At 45.8% G+C, this 12,915-nt stretch overlaps 1 long non-coding RNA gene across 1 annotated transcript; it reads right to left on the bottom strand.

Annotated features, from left to right (window-relative positions):
* Positions 1-752: 752 nt before the first annotated feature.
* LOC128325123 (uncharacterized) lies at positions 753-5,768 on the bottom strand. Its single transcript, XR_008307273.1, has 2 exons — positions 5,650-5,768; positions 753-1,239 (listed from the first exon to the last, which is right to left on the bottom strand). It is a non-coding gene; the product is annotated as an uncharacterized LOC128325123 (long non-coding RNA).
* Positions 5,769-12,915: the final 7,147 nt, after the last annotated feature.

Raw genomic sequence — 12,915 nt, 5'->3', positions numbered from 1 at the left:
AGTATGCAAGTTCTCATGATAGATGCTGGTGCCACACCTCAACCAAAATTCAAGATAAGTGATAGCAAATGGCCACTTCTGCACTGTTTTGCTCACTCTGCTTCTGAGGAGATAGAGATCCCCCATTTTCACAAACACCAATGTAGCAACCCACTTGATTTGACTCACCCCAGAGTTTGTGAATTGGAGTCAATGCCAGGGTGTATTCACACAGAGTGGGACACTTTGGAGAGCTGCATCACTTTCATCACCCACAAGGAGGCATGTCTACCCACAGTCTGGCCTAGCAGCAGCTTCTTCCCCGTACTGTCTGCCAGTCACACCTCGTATATGTGGCAGCTGAATGAGCAGGTCTCTGGGTGACTCAGCAGAGCATCCACTCAGCTCCAGCCCTCCAGCTATGCATCAGGCTGAACAGCTCTCCAGAAGAAGTCCTGAAACCCTTTTACTGTTTTATCCTCTGTTAAAGGGATTGGCTTTGCTGTTTACTTTGGCTGCAACCCTGCCCACAGTTAGGCTGCTTAAATTTCATTGACTTAAGTGGGACTTAAGTAGCCTAACTGTGTACAGGATTGCAGCTTTAGCCTGTGGCTGGTAGCTCCTCAGTTTATGATTGATTGATTGATTGATTGATTTGATTTGATTTGATTTGATTTGTATCAAATTCCAAAATGGCTCAGGGCGGTTTACAATTAAAACAAACCACTAAAACAGTAAAGAGCTAAAACAAATTAAAAACAATATAACAACAATTAACAATTTAAAAACATTTTAAAACAACAATTAAGCAATTACAGTGAATTAAAAGCCCCGAAATTGGGTTAGAATATTAACCCAATTAGTTTCTGTATTCCAGTTAGCATAATTAACATAACTTCCTGTTTATCTGTCTCTGAGGAAATTATACAGATGTTCACAGATTTTTCTCTTTACATATGACCAGGGCTTCTTAAAATTCATTTTTGGTCGTTCTTGGAGTAATTGCAGAAATGCGATGCTTCTTTGGCCATCGCCAGTCATCATTTCTGGAGGCGTAAATGTCAGAGCTGTCAAATGATACTGATAGGCCCAGAAGTCTGTCCTGCTAGCTTTGTTACCTGTAGTCACCTGTGTCTCTAGATATGGGGAAAGAAACGATTGCAGGCTGCCTTGCAAGGCACAGTGATGCTTTCTGATTTGGATAGGTCTACAATTACAGTCAGTCACTTTGCTGGGTCCCGTTTTCCCTCATTCATCGGCCTGAAGAGACAGCACAAGAAAGAGTAAGTTGCAGCTAGATCTGCAAACACAGGGGCATAACTATAATAGGGCAAGGGGAGACAGTTGTCTGGGGGCCCACTGCCTTGGGGGGCCACTCAGAGGCAAGTCACATGATTGATTCCCCCAGCCGTGCACCCGCCCAATCTTCCTTCAGTTGTATTCATCCTCCGAAATTGATGTGAGTGTTAAGACCTGGAGCTACCAGAACGGCATGTCTTTCTCTAGTACCATTAAATGACTTGCATCATCCATAATTTACAAAACCTTTTAAAAAATAATTTAGGATGATGTTCTATTGTGGCACATAGGGGATATATATATATATATGAATGAGGGGGGTGCCATTTTAAAGTCTTGTCTCTGGGCCCACTCCAACCTTGCTACACCCCTGTGCAAACAGCAGCATGGGCCAGAAGGCAGAGCATGCCCAGATGCCCAGAAGGTGAGGCTGATGAATGGAGAAAGAGGCAGCATTGGGGCCAGTGAGGGCTGGCTGGGGCTGACAAGGGGGCAGAATAGGGTCAGCTCCAGACAAAGAGGTGGGGCAGTATCAGTGCAACACCAGGCTATGGCCCAGGGGGTGAGGTCAGCAAGGGGGGAAAGGGTGGCACTTTGCCTTTACTGTAAGTGAAAGGCAGCAAAATGGCCCTACCCAATCATGGCTCCTCTTTCTTTCTTTAAAAACAGTCGCTAAGGGGAGTGGCACAAAAGGTAAGAGCCCAGGCCTCTTCTGGCCCTCCTGTAATTAGAGCACTGGTAGTTAATATTCTTCACAACCTTTTTAGAAGCAAGTATATCCCTTCTATCTCAAGCCTTCAGCTGAGGTACTCCTGTTTGTGTGTGTGTGCACGCACACACAAATTTAAGTGTCAGTGAGACATTGCTATAGTCACTGGCTCACAAGGTGGCTCACAAGGATCCCTCCCCTTCTGCAGTGGACATATCGCCAAGGGCATGTTGGTTTCAAGCCAGCAATCCTCAGATGGGGAACAAATAGTGTGGCTGCAGTGTGGTGTGGCTGGTGGGCTCTGAGTACCTTTTGGGAGCCCTTCAAGTACCCTTAGGGGTACCAGTACCCACTGTTGGGAACCCCTGCTCTTTATTAATTCATATCTGAGCCAATTGAATAGATCTCTATTGATTGGTTGTATTAATTCTAATCAATTAGTTGATCACTTTATTGACTGAATCAGCATATATTTGCATATAAATAAAATAATTATGAAACAATTTTTTACATGTAAATAAAAGCAATTATTTTCTAAAGGGGGGGAAGGATGCTTGCTTTGTTTGTGTTTTCTTTGTTTTGATCATGTACATGCACAGCACCGCAGGTATCATGTTAGAAGAAGCACAAGAGAGGAGAGGGAAATGTCTATCTCTTCTAAGATATACTATCACCTATGGCTTTATGAAGCACTTGTAAAACATTACTATTGATTAATGGGTGGCATTTGTAATTGACCATTTTTTAAAAAAACCAAATAAACGCCCTATTGATACAGCATACAAGAGAGATTCTAGGGCCTGGTTCAGACATAACGGCCAACCGCAGTTCAACTGGGCAGAGGTTGTAACTCCATTACTCTGCAGAGTGTAACTCCATTACAACTGCAGAGGTTGTTACAACCTGGCAGAGGTTGTAACTCCATTACGCCCAAACGTGCGAAACCACAGTTACGGGCCAAAAGCTACCTCTGGTTTGTCTCTGCAAACTCCATTTTGTACTTTCAGTTATCTCTAAGTTTTGCCACCATGACCTGAGGTTTGGCTGCTGAAGTGTTACATGTGACTTTCTAACTTGGCATAACTGTGGTTTCTTGCCTATTCCAAACAGCAATCATAGAGGTGGCAGTGCACACTGTGGCTTTTCCTGGCCGCCTTTTGGATATTCAGCCCCGCCCCTCACATCCTTCCCTCTCTTCTCTGTTCTGCCTGGCAACAGTGACATGTGCTGTGAAATTTAAAGAGACACAAACCTCTTACTGATTCCTGCTGCAAGGCGATGTAAAGTGTTTTGTTTCCCAGTAAAGTGAAATCATTCTTTCTATAACTGTTGTGCTTCATATTTACTCTCATGTAAATATTTTCTCTGTATTTATATATCTGGTTATTATGGATGTTGCAGTATAACTGTGTTGAAAGATGAACGGGAAGTCACATTGCTATGTAGAAAACTAATAAAAATAAAGCACAAAGCAGCTTTTTTTAAAAAATAGTTGTGCTTCTTTCAATTAGAAGTGCAGAGGTCCCCCTCTCTCACCTGGGCAATGGCAGGGTGGGAAGCAGGGGTGGGGAGTGGAACCACTTGGGCTCTCTCTCCCTGCCCTGGACTGCTCTGTTGCTTGCTCGCTCTCTTGCTGCTACTGCTGCTGCTACCGAGGATGAGAAGAGCCAAGGTGTGTGCTTCCTGGACTTCATGTGGTGTTGGGGCCATCACGCCCCCCCCCCTTTTCCTGTGCCCAGGCTGAGCTCTGAGGGAAGGGCTAAGTGAGCATGCATGGAGGCACAGAGGCATTGAGAAATGAAGAAAGAGAAAATGAGGAAAGGAGGAGAGAGGAATGTTTACTGCCTTGCAGAGAATCGGGAGGAGAGAACACAGAGAGATTAATAGGTAGAGTGGGTGTGAGGGAAAGGACTGCGGTGAATGGCTATGTCAGTGTGAGCTCTGCTGCACTGCTGTTGACTCCTTAAAAAACAAAACAAAACAGACAGAAGAACACTAGGAAAAGTGGAGAGGGGAAAACTTAACTGCTCTGCAGAAAATTGGGATGGGACCTTGCATGTCATGATCTGTTCACATAGCCCCTTCCCTAGCCTCCTCTCTTCACTTCGTGGAGGCAGCAAAGCAGCAGTCCTGGACTCATGCATAATTTGCCCTGAGCCTCACTCTCCCCTAGGGATGGCCCTGCTGGAGGATTTGGCCCTCTGCTGCCAAGTGTTAGTCTGGCAATCCACTGCTTTGCAGAAAATGTATTAGGGTTAGGGGTTAAGCTGTCATCCATCCAAGGAAGGTAGCAGAGAACAAAGGACATGCCTCCTTTGAGAGTGTGGCCAATCGTGGCTGCTTTGCTGCCGTGATGATGCTTTGCCCACAGCCAGACAGTGGAGCTTGCTGGGACGTGCCTCAGCAGGGTAGGGTTCCCCTCTCCTGCAACTCAAATTTAGCTGGCCACAGTTTGGTGAACATGTACAACACAATTTGGAGTTAACCTCAGCCAATTTTAACTGCAGTTAGCCATTACATCTGAACCAAGCCTATGTAAACAGCATTGCTTGTTTGCTGTATGTGTGATGTCACAGGAGATGTTACATCACTGGAGCAGTTGTTAACACAGGCAAGACTGAGGTCACAGGAAGTTCTGGAAGGATTGGGGCTTTGGAAAGAAAATCTGAGCCTTGGGGGAGACAGTGCTCATCAGTCTGTGTTTCCACCTACCAATGTCAGTGCTCAAATGAAGTGATATGCGGTTCTTCCCTCCCACTTTGCTAGAGGATTGTGATAATACCAGGGGTGTAGCAAGGTTGGAGTGGGCCTAGAGACAAGATTTTAAAATGGGGTATAAAATAATTGTGACTTGCCTCTGGGGGGCCCCCCAAGGCAGTGGGCCCCCAGACAACTGTCTCATTTGCCCTATTATAGTTACGCCCCTGGATAATACTATGTATTATTATGGGAGAGAGTTGGAGATGCTGGGCTGTGTCAATTTTCTGTCTCTCCTCTGCCTTCTCCCACTTTATAGTCAGGACTGGGGAACAGGTTTTACACCAGTGAGGTTACAGCCAGGAGCCTAAAAGAAGCCACGTTTTGTGCCACCTAGGCAGTCAGTGCTCAGGTACAAAATTCAGAGAATCCATCCAGTGAATAAGAGGCAAAGGACAAAGGCAGAGAGTCACGTCTAGGTGGACAAAGCAGGGCTGAAGGGAGAAGCTTTGGCAACCAGGAGAGGGAATTCACAAAGTTAGTCCAGAGCAATGGAGCTGTGGAAGGAATGCCTGACTTCCTTTTAATGAGGGCTGCAGGGAAAACAGAGCCAATCTTGATAAAATAACACAGCAGTGTGTGACTGAGTGACTCACACTTCGCTATCTTATCTTAGCTGGATAGCAACAGCTGCAGCTGTAGCCCAGCCGCCTGTTCCTGCCACCTTCGGTCCTTCATTGATCTCTGGAAAACTGTTTTTCTTCAGTAAGCCCATCCTCTGGAGGCTCCTGACAGTACAAACTTGAGTGCTGTCTAGATGAGAGGAAATAATTAAATGGCCAAAGAGAGAGAGGCAGGCTGCCTTCAGACAGTGCACAAAACCGGAGTTCAGGTGGCCTGGGTTCATGTAACTGAATTCATGAAATCGCAGTTTGGACCCTAACTCAAACTGATGTTTCATTTACCAAACTCCAATTTGAACCCTCAGTTTGAAGTGAGGTTTGCTGCTGAGGCCTCTGGTTTGCAGCTCCCTCTGTTATGTTTGAATGAAGGACTGGAGACAGCCTTTCCTGGAACCAGTCTAGTTGAGGGAAGGAAGCTCCTCCCTCTCTCCATTCTGATTGGCTGCTGCAGCTGTCCATCAGTCAAAGAAGGAAGCCTGGCATCCAGCTCCCCCGCCTGTCTGCAGTCTTGCAAACTGCAGAGAGGAGGCCAGCAGTTATGTCTGAATTCAGACAGGTAAGTAGTGTGTGGGAAGGTGGAGCGGAACCTGTAACTCCAGTTTCGTGCAATGTTTAAATGAGGCCGCAAAGTGTGTGCGTGTGTAGGGACTGTTTTCTCGGCTCATTGGTTCTTGCTGCTCCAGACGAGTTACCAAAAGCCCCCTCCCCCTCCAGTGGCCCCACCCTGTGGGTGAGCCTGATGTGCTGGCTATTTGCATGGTGTGCTCAGTGAGAGGAAGGCCGGAATGCTGTGAGTTCTCTCCTGGGCTCTCTCATTATTAAACCTGCAGCAGTGGCAGCAGCAGACCTCTCCTTTTCCTGCTTCCACTGACTCTCTTTCTCATGCTTGGGAGAGAGAGCCATGGGATGTGCAGAATAGAGTCTGCTGCCGCCTGCCACTCTTGCTGCATGCTTAATAGCACAGCAGCCAGTGGCAGAGAGCCCAGGCAGGCAGCCACCCTCTTCATGCTGCCAGGCACTGTGCAAAGACCCAGTGGGATTGCCTTCATGCTCTGCAAAGAGGAGAGGCAGGCATGGGGTGTGGTCTGTGAGGGGTGAGGCAGGAGCAGCACTGGCTCTCGCCCTGCACCTGCACCAGCAACTGGGATTGGAGGCAGGCAGCAGCAGGATGTGGGGGACAGATGGGGTGCATTCTGCCACTCGTCAAAAGGCTCCTCATGAAGGAGCTGCCCCGGCTATGTAAACTGTTTTTATACAATACTTTTTTTGAAAAGCATATTTGTGTTTTTAAAAATAATTGTGTGTGTGCACCCACAAATATTTTTGGAATATAGCTGGTTAAACATCTAAATACAATAAATTAATATAAACATCTTCTCATCTGCCTGCCCTGAGATTATCTTTAGGAATTCCGTATCGCAAATGCCACACTGGTTAAGCCTGCTAATGGTCTTAGAGCCTTCTTGACGAGCATAGCTGAAGACTGGCTGGAATATTCCCGGAGTTTATCCTCATGTGTAAACCTTTTTACAGTTTGCCCCTTGGCTCCACAGCATGGCTTTCTTGAGTAATCTGGATTTATCTACTTGCTTATTTATCTTCTCTGGCATTGGTCCACAGGATCTTTACATCTTGTTAGCTGTGATGTCCTGTAGCTAGATGAATGCAGAATTGTTTGTATTGTGTCAAAGGCTGGGATTAAACGTTAGGTGTGGGCTGAGACACCTGTTAATTCTGAGTTGCTACTTTACAGCTTAATTATTTTCCCTCACTGTTGTTTCCTGTAAAATAGATCTGTTGGGGATACGGGATATAGGGATGTAGATTCCCCCCTGCGCATTTGATTAATCCCTCCCCCACCACACACATTTCATTGAATTCCCCCCACCAAACTTAATAGTTTGGTTCCTGGGGATCTGGGAAACTACAGGCCAGTTAGCTTAACTTCTGTGCCTGGTAAATAGATGGAAAGTGATAGAGAAAATCCAGGAATTCTGGGCTCATTTAATGAGCAGAGGCCCTCACCATCCATCAGGTTCAAGTTTATTGATCACAACAATGTGAGGACAGAGAGGTGTCTCTCTTCCAAGAACACACACTCAGCTTTTGGCAAGAGTCTTTTATACTGCTTACATAAAGTCTTGCGTCACTAGCATATTGTTGGACTTCTGCGAGAATGTCAACAGGCATGTGGACAAAGGTGATCCAGTTGACATAGTATACTTGGACTTCCAAAAAGCTTTTGACCAAGTTCCCCACCAAAGGCTCTTGAGTAAATTTAGCAGTCATGGAATAAGGGGAGGGATTCATGTGAGGATTGGTAACTGGTTGAAGGAAAGGAAACAGAGGGTAGGAATAAATGGGCAGTTTTCACAATGGAGGAAAGTAAGAAATGGGATCTCCAAATTGGGTGAGTGGGCGACAAAATGGCAAATGCGGTTCGATGTAAGCAAGTGTAAAGTGATGCATATTGGGGCAAAAAACCCCAGTTTCACATATATACTGAAGGGATCTGAGTTGTCAGTGACTAACCAGGAGAGAGAACTTGGGGTTGTGGTGGACAGTTCGTTGAAAGTGTCGACTCTTTCTGTGGCAGCTGTGAAGAAGGCTAGTTCCATGCTAGGGATCATTAGGAAGGGGATTGAAAATAGAAATGCTAATATTATAATGCCCTTATACAGATCTATGGTGTGGCCACATTTGGAGTACAGTGTACAGTTCTGGTAACCGTACGTTAAGAAGGGCATTGTAGAACAGGAAAAGGTGCAGAAGAGGGCAACCAAGATGATCAGGGGCCTGGAACACCTTCCTTATAAGGCAAGGCTACAGCATCTGGGACTTTTTAGTTTGAAGAAAAGGCGACTACGGACATATGTGATAGATGTCTATAAAATTATGCATAGAGTGGACAGAAAGAAATTCTTCTCCCTCTCTCACAACACTAGAACCAGGAGTCATCTCATGAAACTGAAGGCTGGATTCTTCTGAGTACCAGTTGCAGGGGAGTAACAGTAGGAGAGAGGGCATGCCCTCAACTCCTGCCTGTGGCTTCCAGTGGCATCTGGTGGGCCACTGTGCGAAACAGGATGCTGGACTAGATGGGCCTTGGGCCTGATCCAGCAGGGCTGTTCTTATGCTCTTATGAAGGCCAGGAAATTTAGGACCGACAAAAGGAAGTACTTTTTTTCACACAGTGCATAATTAATCTATGGAATTCTTTGTCACAGGATGTGGTAATGGCCACTAACCTGCATAGCTTTAAAAGGGACACATTCATAGAGGACAGGTCTATCAGTGGCTACTAGTTGGTGGCCATGGGCCACTTCCAGCTTCAGAGTAGTGATGTGCAGACAGGTTTGACTGTTTGGGATCAAACCGAACTACCCTGTTTGGTTCTACCCTGGACCAACCCCCCCCCCACACACACACAAGTCATTCAGGGGAGAAACACCTCACAATTTTTCTTTTGGGCATGACCCAGGTCACACAGAGGCTGATTGCACAGGCGCGGCAGCCTCCAAAATGGCCACCACGCTGGAGGAGAAAGACCTGAACGGGCTGAAGAGCTGTCCAAATGGGCTGGTTTAGGAGCAAGGAGGCTGGAGCAGGGAGGGGGAACCCCCACGGACCCCCCTCCACCTAGAGCAAGTCCCCCGGAGCGGGTAAGTTCTAATTTTTTTAAAAAATTCACAAACCCCCCCAGACCGAACCAAACGGGGGGGGGGGGGTGTTCCAAGGGGGTGCTGGACCGATCTGGCCTGGTCTTCTAACTCAAACCCAACCAGGCCAGCCAGTTCTGTGCATACCCTTACTTCAGAAGCAAGATGCCTCTAAATACCAGTTGCAAGAATATTTAAATAAGAGTTGCAGGGGTATACCAGCAAGAGAGAGGGCATGCCCTCATCCACCTCTTGCCTATGGGCTCATGGGTATCTGGTGGTCCACTGTGTGAAACAGGATGCTGGAGTGGATCGGCTTTGGGCCTGATCCAGCAGGGCTGTTCTCGTATGCCCTGAGAGGAAGCCATGAAAGCAGGCACCCAGACAGCCTGAGACGACATTTTATTAATATTCTGTAATTGGCTTCTTTTAATGTTGTAAACCACTTTGGATGCCTTTGTCAAGGCAGAAAGGTGGTATAAAAATGTAAATAAATAAATAATAAATAAATGTTCTTCCCATCCACCCCCACAAAAGTGCCTTTCCTTCCCCCTGACAAAAAGAAACATTGTGAGGAATTGTTCCTCAAGCTTTTCCTCTGTCTGCACCCCTGACACAATATATTATTTAAAAATGTTGTGGGTGAAATTTAGGAGGGACTCCTGAAACTCTAAAGCCAGAATCTGACCTTGTGGAGGATGCATGACAGCCAATGAAAACAGCACCCCCATGTCTCCATTTCCTGCTTCTCTCTCCTCCATTATATGTGACATTTCATCCTGCTTTGCATTTCTCCATCCCTGTTCTAATCCCTTAGCTACAGCCTGCGGGGGTGAGGAAACTCAGAGCAAAATCATGTCACATCACATGTTTGTTTTTCATTACTAGGCATTAACAGGTAAGGAAGAGAGGAGGAGGTTGCTGTTTTTGGTGACAGCTATACATTGTTTGCAACAACTACTCTCAGCCTAAAGCACACTCATTTTTTAGAAGTCACATTGAAATCAAGGGTTTTATCCTAGAAAATGTATTCAGGATTGAATAGGGGACAAATCTAATTAGTACCCACAGCTAGTGTTCCCTCTAAGGTGTGCGCATGTGTGCACCCTCACAAGTTTTTTTGATGTCTACTCAGTTAATTTCAGATCTCACTCAGGTTGGTTCTGGAAGGGCCCACTCTGAATGCATGTGCGCACACACTGCTTTGCTATTGCCACCCAGAACAAATCTAATTCTGCACACAGATGAAAAAAGTTAGAGGGAACACTGCCCACTGCTTCACCTGTCATTAGGTTACGGCTATCATTAGGCCAAGCTGGGCCAGACATCACCATTATTAGGCCAGTCATCATCAGGGATGGGGCTTTAGTTCAGTGGTAGGTCGCCTACTCTGCATGCAGAAGATCCCAAATTCAATCTCTGGCATCCCCATCAGGGCTGGAAAAGACCCCAGTTTGAAACTTGGAATGCTGCTGCCAGTCAGTGTGGAGAATACTGAACTAGGTGGAGCAATGGTCTGACTCAGTAGAAGGCAGCTTCCCGAGCTTTATTATTCTTTTTCCGCCCAAGTGAAACTGTTTGCTTTTGATTAAAAAAAACTTGGTAGCTATACTACATGCCAAAAAACCCTCACTTTTCATCTGATGAGTATAAGGATTGGTGTGGTTACTAAATGATGAGGAAAAGAGCCTTTGTATGTATACTCTTCCCTCCCACTACTCTGTAAGAATGAGCTGGGAAAGGTCCTAACTACTGTATGCCAAGTAAAAAAATAATACCTGCAATGAAAGCCGGCTCCCTTAAGTCTGAGTCCAACTATTGGGTGACACCTGAATTCAGGTTACTTTGAAATGAAGCTGTTGTATTACATAGGCTCACAAGCTTTAATCAATTAATTGGTGTGACTAATCAGTGGACATTTCAACTACAGATTAAAAACCTGGCCACCAATTAGTTACTGAGCTGAGAATAAGCAAAAAACTTATTGAGTCTTTGAACTTGTGAAGGAGCGGCCACTCTGTAGACAGCAGAGATACACTGGCCTACACAAACTTACAAGAACTAGTATAAGTGGCTACTAGTCTGGTGGCTATGGGCCACCTCCAGTCTCAGAGGCACTACGGTATGTCTCTTGATACCAGCTGTAGGGGAGCAACAGCAAGAGAGGGGGCATGCCCTCACCTCTTGCCTGAGGACTCCCCAGAGGCATCTGATGGGCCACTGTATGAAACAGGATGCTGGACTAGTTAGGTCTTGGGCCTGATCCAGCAGGGCTGTTCTTATGTTCTAATGGCATCGATGGTGCCAGAGAGGGCAAGTTCCCCTCCCCCCCGTTAAGTAGCTCTCTCACACACACCATTTTTGGAGAGTTACTTGAAGGAAAGGCACTTTTCACATACACAGAACCCCAATTTGCTTTGCCACTTCAGTGTTCTCACTCAGGTTTTTGTGTTTGTGCCACTCTTAGGTGAATAACAGGATAGAAAAATAGGTCAGCTTCTGTCCAGGTCACAAGCGGACTTGATGTCTCATTTTTTATTATTGTTTGTTCTGTAGAATAAAGGACTTTTTACATTTCAGTGTTATAGAACTTGTACAAATGTAATCCATAATTTGTAAACAAAGATGATTCAAGGGTTTTTAGTCAATTCATCAGCTGGCAATCCTAATAGATATTGCTACCTCCAATGTATCAAGCTTACATTTTATGTCAGCATGAGATACTTGTAATTTGCCAAGCCAATGCATAATAGAAAAGAAGAGGAAGAGGCCCCTTTGCACACCTTGCACAAAAATGACATTAATTTCACATGCCCAGTTTCACTGGATTTGGCCCACATAACTGCAGTGTGATCCTAAGCACAATTACTTAGAAATAACATCCTCTGAGTTCAATATGACTTTTGCCCTAGTAAGTGTGCCTAGGAATGCAGACCTAGTTTCATGTATAAGGAAGTACATGGTGCATACTGAAACTAAGAGATCAATGGATGAGTCTGGCTTTCAGCTTTCTGAAAAGGTCATTGGTGATCTACGCTGTTCTGCAATATTTTAGGACGTTGGCTTGAAGCTAGCTTTCCTAAAAGATTCCTTTGTAGTAAGGGACAGCTGTGATCCAAACCCAGAGGGTAAACTCACATTGCAGCAGTCATTCCTTTCTCTGTGCATGACCGATAGTTCAGGTACTGATTGTGAAAATCTGTGCTTAAATCAACTCGTGTGGCATAAGTTCAGGAAGAGACAACCTTTCAAGATCACACCTTTAAAAAGATAAAATAATTTCATAAGTGACGGCAGGTGGGTGTTAGCTCGGAAGAACAAAAACAAGTGGTTACAATCATATGAAAAGATTTGGGGACTAATTTCTTGGAAAATCAAGGTTTCTAGAGTATGTCTAGAGCAATGAGCTGGAAAGCAGTCCAATGTATCATGTTTGGGTTTGATTCTCAGCTGGGGCTGACCCACGGTTTCCTGGCCTAGTACTATTATATTATAAGGCTATTCACACAACATGACGGGTGGGTGGGCAGGCAGGCAGTGATGAACCTACCTCCCCTGCAGACAATCAGTTGTATCTTCTTCAGTGTGCAAGTGCAGACCCACGCAATCTATGCTGCTCCTGGCAGCATGGATTGCTGGAGGCTGCTAACAAGAGTCCTGGCATCTAAGAAACCCAAAACGCACCCCACACACAATGTGGGGTGCATTAGGGGGTTTCCCTGTGAGTCGGGCACTCTAGGCCTGACTCCGTTCTGCTTGTGCCTGGGCTGTGTGAAGTGAGCAAGCACACACACATCCCTGTGCCTGGGGTAAAGGGCACACTTGCTCCCTTTAACCCAGGTATAAGCCCATGTAAAAAAAATGCAGGCTTCAGAGGGAGGCAGCGCCA

This window comes from Hemicordylus capensis, chromosome 4, assembly GCF_027244095.1.
Source record: "Hemicordylus capensis ecotype Gifberg chromosome 4, rHemCap1.1.pri, whole genome shotgun sequence".
Taxonomy (NCBI): domain Eukaryota; kingdom Metazoa; phylum Chordata; class Lepidosauria; order Squamata; family Cordylidae; genus Hemicordylus; species Hemicordylus capensis.
The sequence above is the reverse complement of the archived record's forward strand: the minus strand, read 5'-3'. Positions and strand labels throughout refer to the sequence as shown.